Here is a 15438-nt window from a genome sequence, read left to right on the forward strand (position 1 = left end):
TCCCCATGTCTTTTAAAACAGAAAATGGTTTATTTCAAGAGAGTTTGCTGCTGTGGTTCAGATTTTGTACACTTCATATGACATGAAACAACAATTATGTATGTGCCTTTACTTAGAGTCTGGGCTCGGACGCAAAGTGTTTGATCAATAACTTCAAGTTTTTTTTAACCCCCTTTATCCCTCTCCCTCTTACAGTTGATATCGTGCTAATTATAAACTTAGCTCGGGGCAAGTGTGGTCTCCCTACACGCAGCACTCATTACCTGGTAGCCATAACAACATCTGATCGACTGTTCACTATTTTCTTTTTTCATCCTTCGCCAATTCTCTTACTATTATGATCCACAGTGTTTCCCGGATATCACTCCTGTCTGTAGTGCTATCCATGTTCTGGTCCACGTGAGCATTGATTGCTCTGCCGGGTTCACTGCTGCTTTTTCTTTTGATCGATTTGTTGCCATTTGTTTTCATCAGATGAAATCTCAGGATTGTACAGAGAAAACTGCAATCAGGGTTCGAGCAACAATCTGCATTTTCTTTAATGAATATTCCCAACTACTTTCCACTTAAACCGGGAAAGATCATCAGCAATGTTTCATGGTGCTGTCATATCAGATACGGTTATTATTCTGACCGTCAAGAGAGAAGTTTTAAATATTTTCAACAATTTTTAACACAATGTTCCCATTCACTTTTAGTATCTTCCTCAACATTCTAGCCGTCATCCACATCTTCGAGGCCAATCGGTGTGCTTATGGTGTGGAAGCAGCTGATGGCTCAGAGAAAAATAGACAATCACACAGAGACAGAAAGCAAATGGAATTCTGCAAAATTACTCTTTCACATATCTGCCAGTTTCATACTTCCCTGGTTGGGGAACATTTTTTATATCTTTGATGCCATTTACTTCTTCGATTTTACTGCTTTTAAACTCTTTGCATAAGTTGCATACATGCTGCAGAACTTAAGTTACTGCACCAATGCAGTTATTTAGAGGGTTACGTGAAAAAAAAACATTCAGAGATCAGTTAAAGTATGCAGTGAAATATTCAGTTTTAAAAGTAATTCAATTCACGAGTAAATCCAAGTAACTGAGAGCCAACATTAGCTGCAGCAGTTAATGGAACAAGGAGTCCACGTGAGGAATGGACAAAAAGAAGGAGGAGCAGCAACTTGATAACACTCCTTTTCTAATGGGCAAGGACTGACTCCATCTGAGGAACAAAATGAAATAGACCACAGGAGCAAGGCTAGTGTAAAGTGGTGTTTGCAAGGAGCAACATTTAGGAGAAAGCTGAACAACAGAAGCAAAAGTAAATGAGGAATTACACACACCCACAAAAAACAGGATCTTCCCCAGTGATCAGTTCACAGTGAGAGCAAAATAAATGACCAAGTGGAAAGGATTACTGCTAACTGCAGGCCAGAGTGGGAACAGCAATGACAGGCTGCTGACTGATCTTCCTCATGGAATGCTGTGATCTCCACATCTGGACAAAAGTTAAAAACATGAGAAGTTTCATATTTTAAGAACTAAATAACAGACCGTAACGAAAAAAATAATCAGCGTTGCTTGATCTCAAATGCATTTTCAGCAATAGTCTGTTTCCATTCAGTTCCCCCCGGCCTGATGCTGCTATCACTCCCTTTCTTTATTAATTTCTTTCCACCACTCAGCTGCTGTGTTGATGGGGAAACCAAGGCCGAGTCAAGGGATTTGTTTCCAGACTGGATCCGAATCTTGGGAATGGGTTCGTATGTGACTGATGAGCTGACATTCTCAGTGCTTCCATGTAAATGTTGTGTGGCTCTCACTGACTCCATCAAGCTCAGTGGGAACTAAATATCAATGAATCGTGTTTGTATTGTGGCTTCATACTAAAGCTTGTGATAACTTCAAAAAGATAGGTACATCCCTGCCTCAGCTCCTAACTAGTGAAACAATCATTCATTCCATTGTTACCCCTGGATTCTTGGAAACAATGGCTCATTCCCTGGACGCCAGATTATAAATTACACACATTTACTTTTATCAAAAGAATGTTCAGTCTGATGATTGAAAGCAATTTAAGACCCAGCAAAGGATGACTCAGACACTGATCGGGGACAGGGAGATTATGAATGCAGCCTTCCCTCCAAGCCAAGATCCCTCTGACATTCTCAGGCCATTTCCAATCTTGTTTGTCACCTCCCCAACAGCCCTCGCAACTCTATTTGTAAGGATGTTCAAATAATGCTGCCAAGATGCAACTTGTTGACGTTCAACCTTCTCCAGATCTGATACCCATGCCTCTGAAACACGTTGCCTGCCATCTTCAACCAGGTTTAGAGCCACACATTGAACCACGTTCTATACTCACCGACACATGACACTAAAATCAGGTTACAGGTTCTACTTTCCAACCTTGTTCTGAGCCACATCAAATTTGTTTTATGGACCACATCCCCTCCATCCTACTGAGGTCTCTGTCACGAATATGGACCACATCCCCGCCTTCCTACTGAGGTCTTTGTAACCAACATGGACCACATGCCCACCTCCCTACTGAGGTCTTTGTAACCCCACAACATCCCCACCTTCCTACTGAGGTCTTTGACACCATCAGGGACCACATCCCCGCCTTCCTACTGAGATCTTTCTGACCAACATGGACCACATCACCACCTTCCTACTGAGGTCCTTGCCACCAACACGGGCCACACCCCCACCTTCCTACTGAGGTCTCTGTAAACAACATGGACCATATCCCCACCTTCCGACTGAGGTCTTTGTAACCAACGTGGACCACATGCCACCTTCCTACTGAGGTCTTTGTAACCAATATGGACCACATTCCCACATTCCTGCTGAGGTCTTTGCAACCAACATGATGAGCTACCTCTCCCTTTTGATCCTGCTCCAGCATAATTTCCTCCCACTGTTCTGTGATATCCTGAACCCTGGCAGGAAGGTGATCAGAGAATGCTGAATATATGTTTATAACTGTAAAAACTTCACACTGTTGCTTTAACTAAAGACCCCACTGTCAAAACTATATGCCAACTGTCCTTCCGACCTTCCTATCCAGCTGAGCTGTTCACACTGCCAATTATTTGGTCTGCCTGCAACCAAACATGGTTTTTGTAACCAACATGCACAACATCCCCACCTTCCTACTGAGGTCTTTGTCACCAGCATGGACCACACCCCCACTTTCCTACTGAGGTCTTTGTAACCAATAAGGACTATACCCCCACCTTCCCAGTGAGGTCTCTGTAAACAATATGTACCATATTCCCACCTTCCTACTGAGGTCTCTGTAACCAACATGGACCATATCCCCACTTTCCTACTGAGGTCTTTGTAATCAATATGGACCTACATCCCCACCTTCCTACTGAGGTCTCTGTAACCAACATGGACCATATCCCCACCTTCCTACTGAGGTCTTTGTAACCAACGTGGACCACATGCCCACCTTCCTACTGAGGTCTTTGTAACCAATATGGACCACATTCCCACATTCCTGCTGAGGTCTTTGCAACCAACATGAAGAGCTACCTCTCCCTTTTGATCCTGCTCCAGCATAATTTCCTCCCACTGTTCTGTGATATCCTTAACCCCGGCAGGGAGGTTATCAGAGAATGCTGAATATATGTTTATAACTGTGCAAACTTCACACTGTTGCTTTAACTAAAGACCCCACTGTCAATACTATATGCCAACTGTCCTTCCGACCTTCCTATCCAGCTGAGCTGTTCACACTGCCAATTATTTGGTCTGCCTGCAATCCTCCCTTGAATGCTTTCCATCACAAGTTTCCAAAGCAAGAAACTGGTTTGTGATATCACTGAACTCAGGGGAGTCCCTGGCTGTCACACATTTCTTACTTGCCCATACAGTCTTAAACTATTGTGCGACCACCTCTAGAAATGTGCTATTCGAATCGTCATCAACCCCATGGATGGTCCACAGTTACTCCCATTCTGTAAGATTGAGCTCCTGTTTCTGCAGCCTGTGACGTTTCCTGCAGCTATGTTTAACTCTGTCAAAGTGAACGTTCCAAAGTTAACAGCCTGACCATTTCCATGCTGCGCAGCTGTCTTACTTTACTTTATAGTTTCTAACTTGATGTATCATGTTGTACAGTTTACCAATGTAAGAAAGAAACTCAATAAAATTTTAGACGAGACCAACAAAGCTGGAAACAAGACAAGTTATTCTACGATCTTGCAAGAAAGACCCAATTGCAGAAAGCCATTGAAGTGAATTAGACTTGGGTTAGTTGACAATTATACCTTTGAGCTGAGTGAGGTCACCTCTCCAGACTCCTAATTACCAAATCTCTCTTACTAGGCTACACAACTGCCCATTTTCGCTCCACCCTTATTACTTCCCCTTCCCCATGTTGGCAACCTTCCTCCTGTTAGTGCTGAAATTTACATTATTTTGTCAAGGTATAGTTTAACATTTTGTATCAATACTGCTGGTGCATTCCATTCTCTGTACACTTCATCAATTTTGCATATTTTTTGCACAGCTCAGGCGTTTTAGTTGTCTCAGTTTTTTTTGCTGAAAACTTATTTTAAAAGAGTTAACTTGCTTATATTAATTATACTCCAGAATTAGTATTTAATTAACCATAATTATTGACTAAAAGTAAAGATACACTGCCCTAAGTACCTGCAGAGTTGATAGTTTTCCTTCAGGACCCCTTTTCTGCATGCTTTTTCTATATCTTCAAAAACAACACTTTTCCCCATTTCTAACAACACCCCCTTGTCTTTTCTTTTACCATTTGTAGATTTTGAAATTCTTAATTTCCGCCCTCTTTTTAGGTGTAGAAGTTCACAATCTTGCCGTTTCTATTACTCTTTCTTGTGCGCTTACTTTTGTCATGACCATCATTGATTTGTTGTCCTAAGGACATTATCAACTTCCTCATCCTACTATTATTAGTAAGACATAAATGCCTAAATTAGCTAACCATTTCCCCAACTAGTCAGTACCCAGTTACCCCATTCCCATTTCTCATCTTTTCGAAGTTTATCCTCAATTTCTCTTATATTGCTTATATTTTTCTTTAGTATTTCTGCCTTATCTTCCACTATGGAAGAGGTGTCTGGGATGAAGGTGCAGCATTCCTTAACAATCAGCGGACAGGTTTCCCCCTTTTTCGGCCAAGAGGTAGTCTAAACTCATTTGATTCTGTAAAGCTGTTAGTCTTGTTGCTATCATTTCGGTGGTTATGGCTGATATCTGGGATTGAGTTTCTCCCATTGCGCGGGTGTTATCATTAATTAAATTTTCAAGGGCAGCCGCCAGTTTCTGTATTTCCACCCCTGCCCTTGTAGTTTGGGAGTAGAGTCCACAGCAGATGGTCTCCTTCAGGGAGCTCTCGGGTCTTACGTCTTATACCCGCCCTCCTTTCTTCGGTTGGGCTCATGTTTTTCTATTCAGAGGTGAGGGACTATATAAGCAAGGTAACAGCAACCACTCTTGCCTTTCTTGTTTTAAGGCAATGCTTCATCAACTTCATTATATGCATTTATTTCCACACGTATGTGTTTTTCCCCGGGAATAAATAGATAGGCCTTCAGACCACATACCCAATATGTCTCGTTGAATACTTGGGGACTGTTCGTGGCAGTGGCTTGGTTGGTGTGGACGCAAGATGATTTTCCTAATTGGAAGGGTGTGGCGTCTTTCCGATTACTGAAACAGGTGGTATTCACTGCTCCTTTTGGTGGGGAAATTCTAAGGCTATCGATAACACCTTGGGTATTCAGGGCTGGCCTTAGTTATATTTTCTCCTTTCAGATTCCCACTTTGTATTATTTAAGCCCGAGTCAAATTGTTGTACTTTGCACATTTCTCTTTTGGTGATCGGTATTACCGAGTTGGGGATCCCAGATTCGCCATGGTGTGGGATCTCTGCACAGACCCAACAATTAGTAAGTCCCTTTTGTTCAGCATAATTTTGGCACTGTGTAGAAAAGTGATTTCTCCCGTTTCCTAGAATAGTTAGTATTGTTATAATACTATACCAATACCCACCCAATTCTAAAGATTATCTACCTTCCTATCGCCCTATCTTAATCTTTTTAGGCGCCAGGGAGAGGTGAATTCACGCAACCCTTACAACCAATACAATATATATCATCAAACATTAAAAGAGTCTTTTATCTTAGTTCATTCCCTCTTTCTCAGCTTAACTTTCAGAGGGTTGTCTGTAAGATGAGCGTGCCACTCCGCCAATGGGGCGTTCACAGGACCGTTGACGCGAGTGTGATGACTCCACCCTTTCTCAGCAGTCCGGATAACTGTCTCAGTAGTCAGGAGGTTTAGGAATGGTCCCTCCCAGCTCGGGCGGAGTTTTGTATCTTTCCAGGTCTTGATCAGGACCCAATCACACGGTTGTCGAACTCAGGTGGAGGTATGTGGGTCAACAGACCCTTCTTCTTAAGGACACGCGAAGAAGAGCCGAGCGCCACAATATAGTTCTTTAAAACGTATCATTGAACTGTACAATTGGTAATTCCCCTCTTCCAAACAAGAAAGGTAATCCAAACATCATCATATAAGGAGAGAAGTTTATATCATATCTAGGAACATTCCTAATGAGTCCATGGTAGTCGAGTCTTTAGGAGTAGCTTAGATAATTGCTTCTTTAAGATTTGATTCGTTCGTTACACCCGCCCAGAGGTGGGTGGGTGCCAAGGGGTAGGGAATTCCCGAGAGATCTCTAATCCTGCCATTACTTCTTGTAAGATCTTTGGAAGTAAAATGGCTTCCTTGGTCTGAATCTATCCTTTCCACTATTCCATATATGTTCAAGGAGGGTTTTTACCACTCCTTTTGAGGTGGCTAATGACATTGGGAAAGCTTCCACTCACCTGGTTAAATGGTCTACTAGGACCAACAGGTACTTCTGTTTTCCTACTGGGGGTGGTTCGGTATAATCCACCTGTATACATTGGAAGGGTCTCACCCCTGGGTTTCTTTCTCCTTTGAGCCTTTCCCTTATTATTTTATACATACTTAGAATCAGTGTAAATTGTCCCATTCCAATTCTCTAAGTGTTTTAAAGCTTGATTTAATGGGGACAAGTCACAGGTCTGGGCTGACCATGTGTTAGGCAGCCGGTCTGTCTCCACTGTTTGGTTTTTGTTACCTTCCACAAGTGCATATCCATTATGTCTTTTTTCCTTCTACTACTCTCGATGATCCATCTATAAACAATCTATCATTTAAAGGTAGATTTCTCAGGTCTTGTCTAATTTTGGTTTGATACTCTATGATATCTAAACAGTCATGTTCTAATTCTCGTTTGTCTAGAGGTTCTCCTTTCCATAAGAAGGTAGCTGGGTTTAGATAGATGTCTGTTGCTAACACCAGGTCATCTTATTCCATCAGGATGGCCTCGTCAACCGTCTCCCTGCCTTTTGGTTTAACACAGTTCTGACTTGATGGGGGGTACTAACTACTATAAGCCTGCTCCATCTGCTGTCTTTGCAGCTCCTAAATCTTTTAGTCCCTTTTCCCCCTTTGCAGGAAACAACGGGGCACCCTGAATATCTAAAATTAGGGAGTATATTAGGGAGTATATCACTGCTCCTTGTGGATTCAGGGTCGGTTCTGTAACTACGTCATCGACCAGTCTATTTGCCCTTATTTCCGGTTCCTTCCCCTTCTGATGTCCGTTTATATGAACTATCGCTATTTCTCTGGGGAGTAATAGGGATACCAGCATTTGTTTTATCAATTCCTCATGTGTTAGTTCTTTTCCTCTGCTATTTATCAGTCCTCTTTCTTGCCATTTTTTTCAAAGGTATGTGCACTCCAAATGCACATAATGCACTCCAGTCTGTACACAATGTTCCTTTTTTTTTGTTTTTTAAGGTTCTGAGAGCTCTTTCTAGGACAAAGAGTTCACAAGTTTGGGCTGACCAGCCGCTGGGCAGTCTTTCAGCCTCGGTAATGCTTCCCTCTATCCCGTCTTCTACAGCATATCCATTATGCCGTTTACCCACAATCATCCGGGAGGACACGTCGATAAATAACCGAGCTACCACATGCAACAATACGTCTCTTAAGTTCATTCACACTGTAGTCTGATATTCAGCAATATCAAGGCAGTCATGTTCTGGATTGCCAAGGGCCACCCCACTCTCTCTGCCACAGAAATGCAGCTGGATTCAAGCAACTGTCCGTGACTAACACAAGGTCATCCTGTTCTATTAAGCTTGTGTCATATTTCAAGATCCGAGAGTCTGTGAGCCATTGTTCTGCTTTCTGATTTAGTATGGTTCGTACCTGATGTGGGGTGCTGACTATTAAGGTTCCCCCAAAAGTAAGTTTCCGATTCTCCTCTACCAATAAGACTGTTGCTGCCACTGCCTGCACACACTCTTGTCAGTAATGTAGCTTTCCAATCTTTAATTAACAATGAATTAATGCAGTCATGTTTTAAATTAATCATGAATCAATATGACAGGTCACTGAGAATGTGTGAAGGAATCCTGCCAATTAATATTGATTCAGGCTAACACAATTGATTTATTATAAATATTAATTATTAATTATATATATATTACAAAATTCAGGGTGGAAACACAACAAGTGACGAAAACATTTTAAAAACTGTAATCGTGCAGTTTTGTTTTTTTTTACCAGTCACTTGTGACTTCTCACCCTTTTTCTGTAATTGCTGTCTTTTTTTCCAGCACATTCATTTTTAAGAACTTCAACAGATTCCATAGCACCATTTGCAGTTAATTCAATCCCCAATTTGGTGGCAATATCTCGTCATGAGCACAAAACTGACTCTTCATGCCTCTCATCACAATACTGTCGCCATAATCCAATTAAATTTTTCGTTCCCACTCCCTTTGGCTAAAACTTTAAGGATGACATTGCTGCCCCCGTATCGACTAGGAAAATTACTTCCTCCTTGTAAGGTCCCACCTTTAAATTTATCAAGGGTTCCTGGTGGGTCCCCGGGGGTAGAAACTCCTGGCACCCCTATTTTTCATCAAGGTTCATAAATGCACTGCCTTTACTTCCTTTTACGGATCATGACACTCTCTCTTAAAGTGACCTGTCTTTCCACAGTAATAACATCCCGCTTGTGGGGATTTCCACTTTGATCCTTGTTCCTGTCCACCAGACCCCTTACCATCACTTCCCCGATCTCTTCTCTTCTTTTCAACATACTTCCCGCTACCATTCCGGTTTCCTTATCCTTTTAGTTTTGTCATTTTCTTTATTACCTCATCAACAGTGGCTTATCATTATTTTTGCCTTCTGTTTCTGCTTCTCATGTTACGTTGCCAAGTCAATTGCTGAGCCGATTTAACCAACTGAAAAGTTTTAGGGCAACCTCATGGCCATGGACGATGGATGAGGACTTGCCATCTGAGGTAGTTTGGGCTGAGGTTAGGAACAGGAAAGGTGAGGTCACCCTGTTAGGAGTCTTTTACAGGCCTCCTAATAGTCCTAGAATCATTGAAGAAAGGATTGGGAAGGTGATTCAGGAGATGAGTGACAGTAATAGGGTGGTTGTTATGGGGGACTTTAACTTTCCTGATATTGATTGGGAAAGCTATAGCTCAAGTTCGTTAGATGGGTCAGTGTTTGTTCAATGTGTGCAGGAGAGTTTCCTGACACAATATGTAGACAGGCCAACAAGAGGTGAGGCCATACTGGATTTGGTTCTGGGTAACGAACCAGGCCAGGTGTTAGAATTAGAGGTAGGTGAGCACTTTGGGGATAGTGACCATAATTCGGTGATTTTTACACTCGTGATGGAGAGGGATAAGTGTGTACTACAGGGCAAGAATTATAGCTGGGGTAAGGGAAATTATGATGCGGTGAGGCATGACTTAGGATGTGTGGCTTGGAAAAGTAGACTCCAAGGCAAGAGTGTAAATGATATGTGGAACTTGTTCAAGGGGCAACTATTGAGTGTCCTTGATAATTATGTACCTGTCAGGCAGGAAGGAAAGGGTCGTGCGAGGGAGCCGTGGTTTAATAAGGAATTGGAATCCCTTGTTAAATGGAAGAGGGCAGCCTATCTCAAGATGAGACGTGAAGGTTCAATTGGGGCGATTGAGAGTTATAGGGTAGCCAGGAAGGACCTGAAGAGAGAGCTAAAAGCAGCAAGGAGGGGACATGAAAGGTCCTTAGTAGATAGGATTAGGGAAAACCCTAAGGCTTTCTATAGGTATGTTAGGAATAAAAGAATGACTAGGGTAGGAATAGGTCCAGTCAAGGATAGTAGGGGGAAGTTGCGTGTGGAGGCGGAAGAGATTGGGGAGACACTGAATGAATACTTTTCTTCAGTATTCACTCAGGAACAGGGCATTGTTGTCGATGAGAATACTGAGGCACAAATAAGTAGAATGGATGGCTTTGAGGTATGTAGAGAAGAGGTGTTGGAAATCCTGGAAAAGGTGAAAATAGATAAGTCCCCTGGGCCTGATGGCATTTATCCTAGGATTCTCTGGGAAGCAAGGGAGGAGATTGCAGAGCCATTGGCCTTGATTTTTATGTCCTCTTTGTCTACAGGAGTAGTCCCAGAAGACTGGAGGATAGCAAATGTGGTTCCCTTGTTCAAAAAGGGGAGTAGGGATAGCCCTAGTAACTATAGGCCGGTGAGTCTCACTTCTGTTGTGGGCAAAGTCTTAGAGAGAATTGTAAGGGATAGGATTTATGCACATCTAGATAGGAATAATGTGATCAAGGATAGTCAGCATGGTTTTGTGAAGGGCAAGTCGTGCCTCACAAACCTTATTGAATTCTTTGAAAAGGTGACGAAGGAGGTTGATGAGGGGAAAGCGGTAGATGTGGTATATATGGATTTTAGTAAGGCGTTTGATAAGGTTCCCCATGGTAGGCTACTGCAGAAAATACGGAGATATGGCATTGAGGGTGAGTTGGAGGTTTGGATTAGGAATTGGCTGGATGGAAGAAGACAGAGGGTAGTAGTTGATGGCAAAGTTTCTTCATGGAGTGCCGTCACTAGCGGTGTTCCGCAAGGATCTGTTTTGGGACCATTGCTGTTTGTCATTTTTATAAATGACCTGGAAGAGGGGTTAGAAGGTTGGGTGAGCAAGTTTGCGGATGATACGAAAGTCGGAGGAGTTGTTGACAGTGAGGAAGCATGTGGCAGGTTACAGCAGGATATAGAGAAGCTGCAGAGCTGGGCAGAAAGGTGGCAGATGGAATTCAATGTAGCTAAGTGCGAGGTGATTCACTTTGGGAAGAATAACAAAAAGATGGGGTACTGGGCTAATGGTCGGATACTTGGTAGTGTGGATGAGCAGAGGGATCTTGGTGTCCATGTACACAGATCTCTGAAAGTTGCCACCCAGGTAAATAGTGCGGTGAGGAAGGCATATGGCGTACTGGCTTTTATTGGTAGAGGAATTGAGTTCCGGAGTCCTGAGGTCATGATGCAGTTGTATAAGACTCTGGTACGGCCGCATCTGGAATATTGTGTGCAGTTTTGGTCGCCATACTATAGGAAGGATGTGGAGGCATTGGAACGGGTGCAGAGGAGGTTTACCAGGATGTTGCCTGGTATGGAAGGAAAATCGTATGAGGAAAGACTGAGGCACTTGGGGCTGTTTTCACTAGAGAAAAGAAGGTTTAGGGGTGACTTGATTGAGGTGTACAAGATGATTAGGGGGTTAGATAGGGTCGACAGTATGAACCTTTTCCCGCGTATTGAGTCGGGTATTACAAGGGGGCATAGCTTTAAATTAAGGGGGCGTAGATATAGGACTGATGTTAGGGGTAGGTTCTTCACTCAGCGAGTCGTTAGTTCATGGAATGCCCTGCCAGTAACAGTGGTGGACTCTCCCTCTTTATGGGCATTTAAGAGGGCATTGGATAGGTATATGGAGGATAGTGGGTTAGTGTAGTTTAGGTGGGCTTGGATCGGCGCAACATCGAGGGCCCAAGGGCCTGTACTGCGCTGTATTCTTCTATGTTCTATGTTCTATGTTCTATGTTCCTCATCACCCAATATTATGATAAGACCTTGATTTTTTTAAAGAAATATTGCAATATTTCTTGCTCCCTGTAATCTCAAATATAATTCATCAATTTATGATTGTCTAACTTTAAAGCCTGTTCTTAGATATACATTTAGGAATCTTATTTGTAAATATATATTTATATATTATAACTCATTTATTCAGTGTTTAATATTTAAAATATAAAATGCATACAGCTCCCAACTTTGAAATTCAAAATAATTACCCGAATTTAGACCTTTGATCCAAAATTAGTTTTCTTAAGTAGTCCTGACCAGTCATTGCACAATTACAATGCAAAAGGTCGTTTAAAAGAAAACTTCTAATGCATGAAGAATGGCCAAATCCAAAGACACCGATTTTAACCATAGGAATTTCTTTTTTTAAATTATAATCTAATGTTGAACTGAGACTTCAACTGTCCTCAACAAATTGCTTTTATGTAAGGATAAAAGAGATTAGTTAGAAAAAATAGTAAGGTGGTCATGACCTGTAAAAAGAGCAGGAGCTAACATTTTATTTCATAATCTTGCAAACTCCTTAACCTTAAAAGAAATCACGTTAAAATTTCCATAATAGAAATCAGATTCAAAACAGTCCCGGATCTCAAGCTCCATGGAACATTCAATCACCAACAAACAAATGTGCATTCAGACTGAATCACAAAGGATTAAACTTTCTACCAGCTGTACAGCTCTTCTCTCTCTCTCTCTGTCTCACACACACGCACACACACACTGTAATTCACAGACACTTTGAGCTTCCCGCAATGACTCCTCTAGGTTTCGAATATTTTTCTGGATGTCTGGCTATAAGTTAGTTACGAAGTGTACCCTCAGTAGCCCTTCAGCTACTAGCCATTATGACACGAAGCATAATCTGATTCCTCCTGACTGTAAGGCTGTTTTCCATCGACATTTTATCATTTTTTACCCTTTCCTCGCATCCGAGGATTGTACTTCCAATCTCTTAACATTTTTCCTACATGTCTCCTTTGACACTTAAACTCACTATTCTTATTTCCCATTTTAATACTCGGCCGTTTCGTTATATAATTTTAATTAACCTCTCTGAGGTCCAGTGTCACCTTCTTCTACACCCACTTCAGGGTCCTGACTTCCGCGTGGGGGTTTCCATTCTTAACAACCGGTCTAAGGCTGGGTGATCAAATCAGTTAGACACCTTACTTGTAAGATTAATCTAGGAAATTAATGACCTTTATTCTTTAATTTTAAGTTGCCAATTCCCCCGTACTTCTCGTACGGAACCAACCACCAAAGTAATACTTAAAGGTCAATTTTCATACCTTGGTCTGGCACAAGAGTTACCTGGTCTAATGTGCACCCCGTCCCGCGGCAATACCAGACTGCAAAAGCCGTTGTTAATCTAAGTCGCCCGAAATTTATCTTTACCCGGGTCTTATGTACACAACAGTAACCCGACCGAACCACCACGTCTTAGTGCCCTTTGCACTGTGGCGAAACAACAAGTAATGCTGCAAATCCCGGTAGCCCGCCAATGCTAACCAACCCACCACGTCTCAGCGCACCTTGAACCGGTGAAACAGCAAGTACTGCTGCAAAAAAAACCCGGCCGCCCGCGAATGCGGGACTTAAGTCCATAAGAGTTACCCGACCAACCCATCGTGTCTCAGTGCGCCTCGCTCGTGGCAACCCGCCGCGTCTCAGTTCACCTTGTCCGTGGCAAAGAATAACAACAAATGTCGCTGCAAATCTAGATTGGTCTTGTGTAGATAAGAGTCACCTGACTAACCACCACGTCTCAGCACACCTTGAACCACAGCGAAACAGCAATTACTGCTGCAAATCCCGGCCGCCCACGAATGCGCGTCTTAAGTCCATAAAGGTTACCCGACCAACCCGTCGTGTCTCAGTGCACCTCGCTCGTGGCAAAGACTGACAACAAAACAAAACCTGCTGCCTACCCCGGTCGCCCGGATAATACTTATTTAAGACCTTTTTTCTTACCCGAGTCTTGTGCACAAGAGTTACCCGACCGAAGTCGCTACGTCGCATCTGCCTGACTTGTTTCCAGGGTCTCTCAGTACGGATCTCGCTCGCCCGAGGCACTGCGCCAATGGGGTAAAGAAGAGACCGCCAAAATCAGCGAGGTGCATCTTCTCCGATTTTCCCGAAATTTCCTAGCGACTGGAGCTTGGGATCCCAGGACGAGCACCCAAATCTGTAAGAAACAAACTCAATAAAATTTTAGACGAGACCAACAAAGCTGGAAACATGACAATTTATTATACGAGCTTGCAAGAAAGGACCCCAATTGCAGAAAGCAATTGAAGTGAATTAGACATGGGTTAGTTAACAATTATACGTTTGAGCTGAGTGAGGTCACCTCTCCAGACGCCTAATTACTAAATCTCTCTTACTCGGCTACACAGCTGCCCATTTTCGCTCCACCCTTGTTACTTCCCCTTCACAATGTTGGCAACCTTCCTCCCTATTAGTGCTGACATTTACATTATTTTGTCAAGATATAGTTTAACATTTTGTATCAATACTTCTGGTACATTCCATTTTCTGTACACTTCATTAATTTTGTATCATTTTTGTACAGCTCAGGCAATTTAGTTATCTCAGTTTATTTGCTGAAAACCTATTTTAATAGAGGTAACTTGCTTATATTAATTGTAGAGGAGAAAGTGAGGTCTGTAGATGCTGGAGATCAGAGCTGAAAATGTGTTGCTAGAAAAGCACAGCAGGTCAGGCAGCATCCAGGGAACAGGAGAATCGACGTTTCGGGCATAAGCCCTTCTTCAGGATCTCCTGAAGAAGGGCTTCCTGAAGAAGGGCTTCAGGATTCCTGAAGAAGGGCTTATGCTCGAAACGTTGATTCTCCTGTTCCCTGGATGCTGCCTGACCTGTTGCGCTTTTCCAGCAACACATTTTCAGCTTATATTAATTACACTCCAGAATTAGTATTTAATTAACCATAATTATTCAGTAAAAGTAAAGATACACTTCCCTAAGTACCTGCAGATTTAATAGTTTTCCTGCTGTACCCCTTTTCTGCATGCTTGTTCTTGTGGACGGCACGGTGGCACAGTGGTTAGCACTACTGCCTCACAGCGCAAGAGACCTGGGTTCAATTCCCGCCTCAGGCGACTGACTGTGTGGAGTTTGCACGTTTTCCCCGTGTCTGCGTGGGTTTCCTCCGGGTGCTCCGGTTTCCTCCCACAGTCCAAAGATGTGCAGGTTAGGTGAATTGGCCGTGCTAAATTGCCCGTAGTGTTAGGTAAGGGGTAAATGTAGGGGTATGGGTGGGTTGCGCTTCGGCGGTACGGTGTGGACTTGTTGGGCTGAAGGCCCTGTTTCCACACTGTAAGTAATCTAATCTAATCTAATATCTTCAAAAAAAAACACATTTCCCCATTTTTAGCACCAG

The sequence above is a fragment of the Chiloscyllium plagiosum genome, unplaced genomic scaffold, assembly GCF_037043375.1.
Source record: "Chiloscyllium plagiosum isolate Xiang-an unplaced genomic scaffold, Cpla_swu_hap1 HiC_scaffold_40, whole genome shotgun sequence".
Lineage (NCBI taxonomy): Eukaryota > Metazoa > Chordata > Chondrichthyes > Orectolobiformes > Hemiscylliidae > Chiloscyllium > Chiloscyllium plagiosum.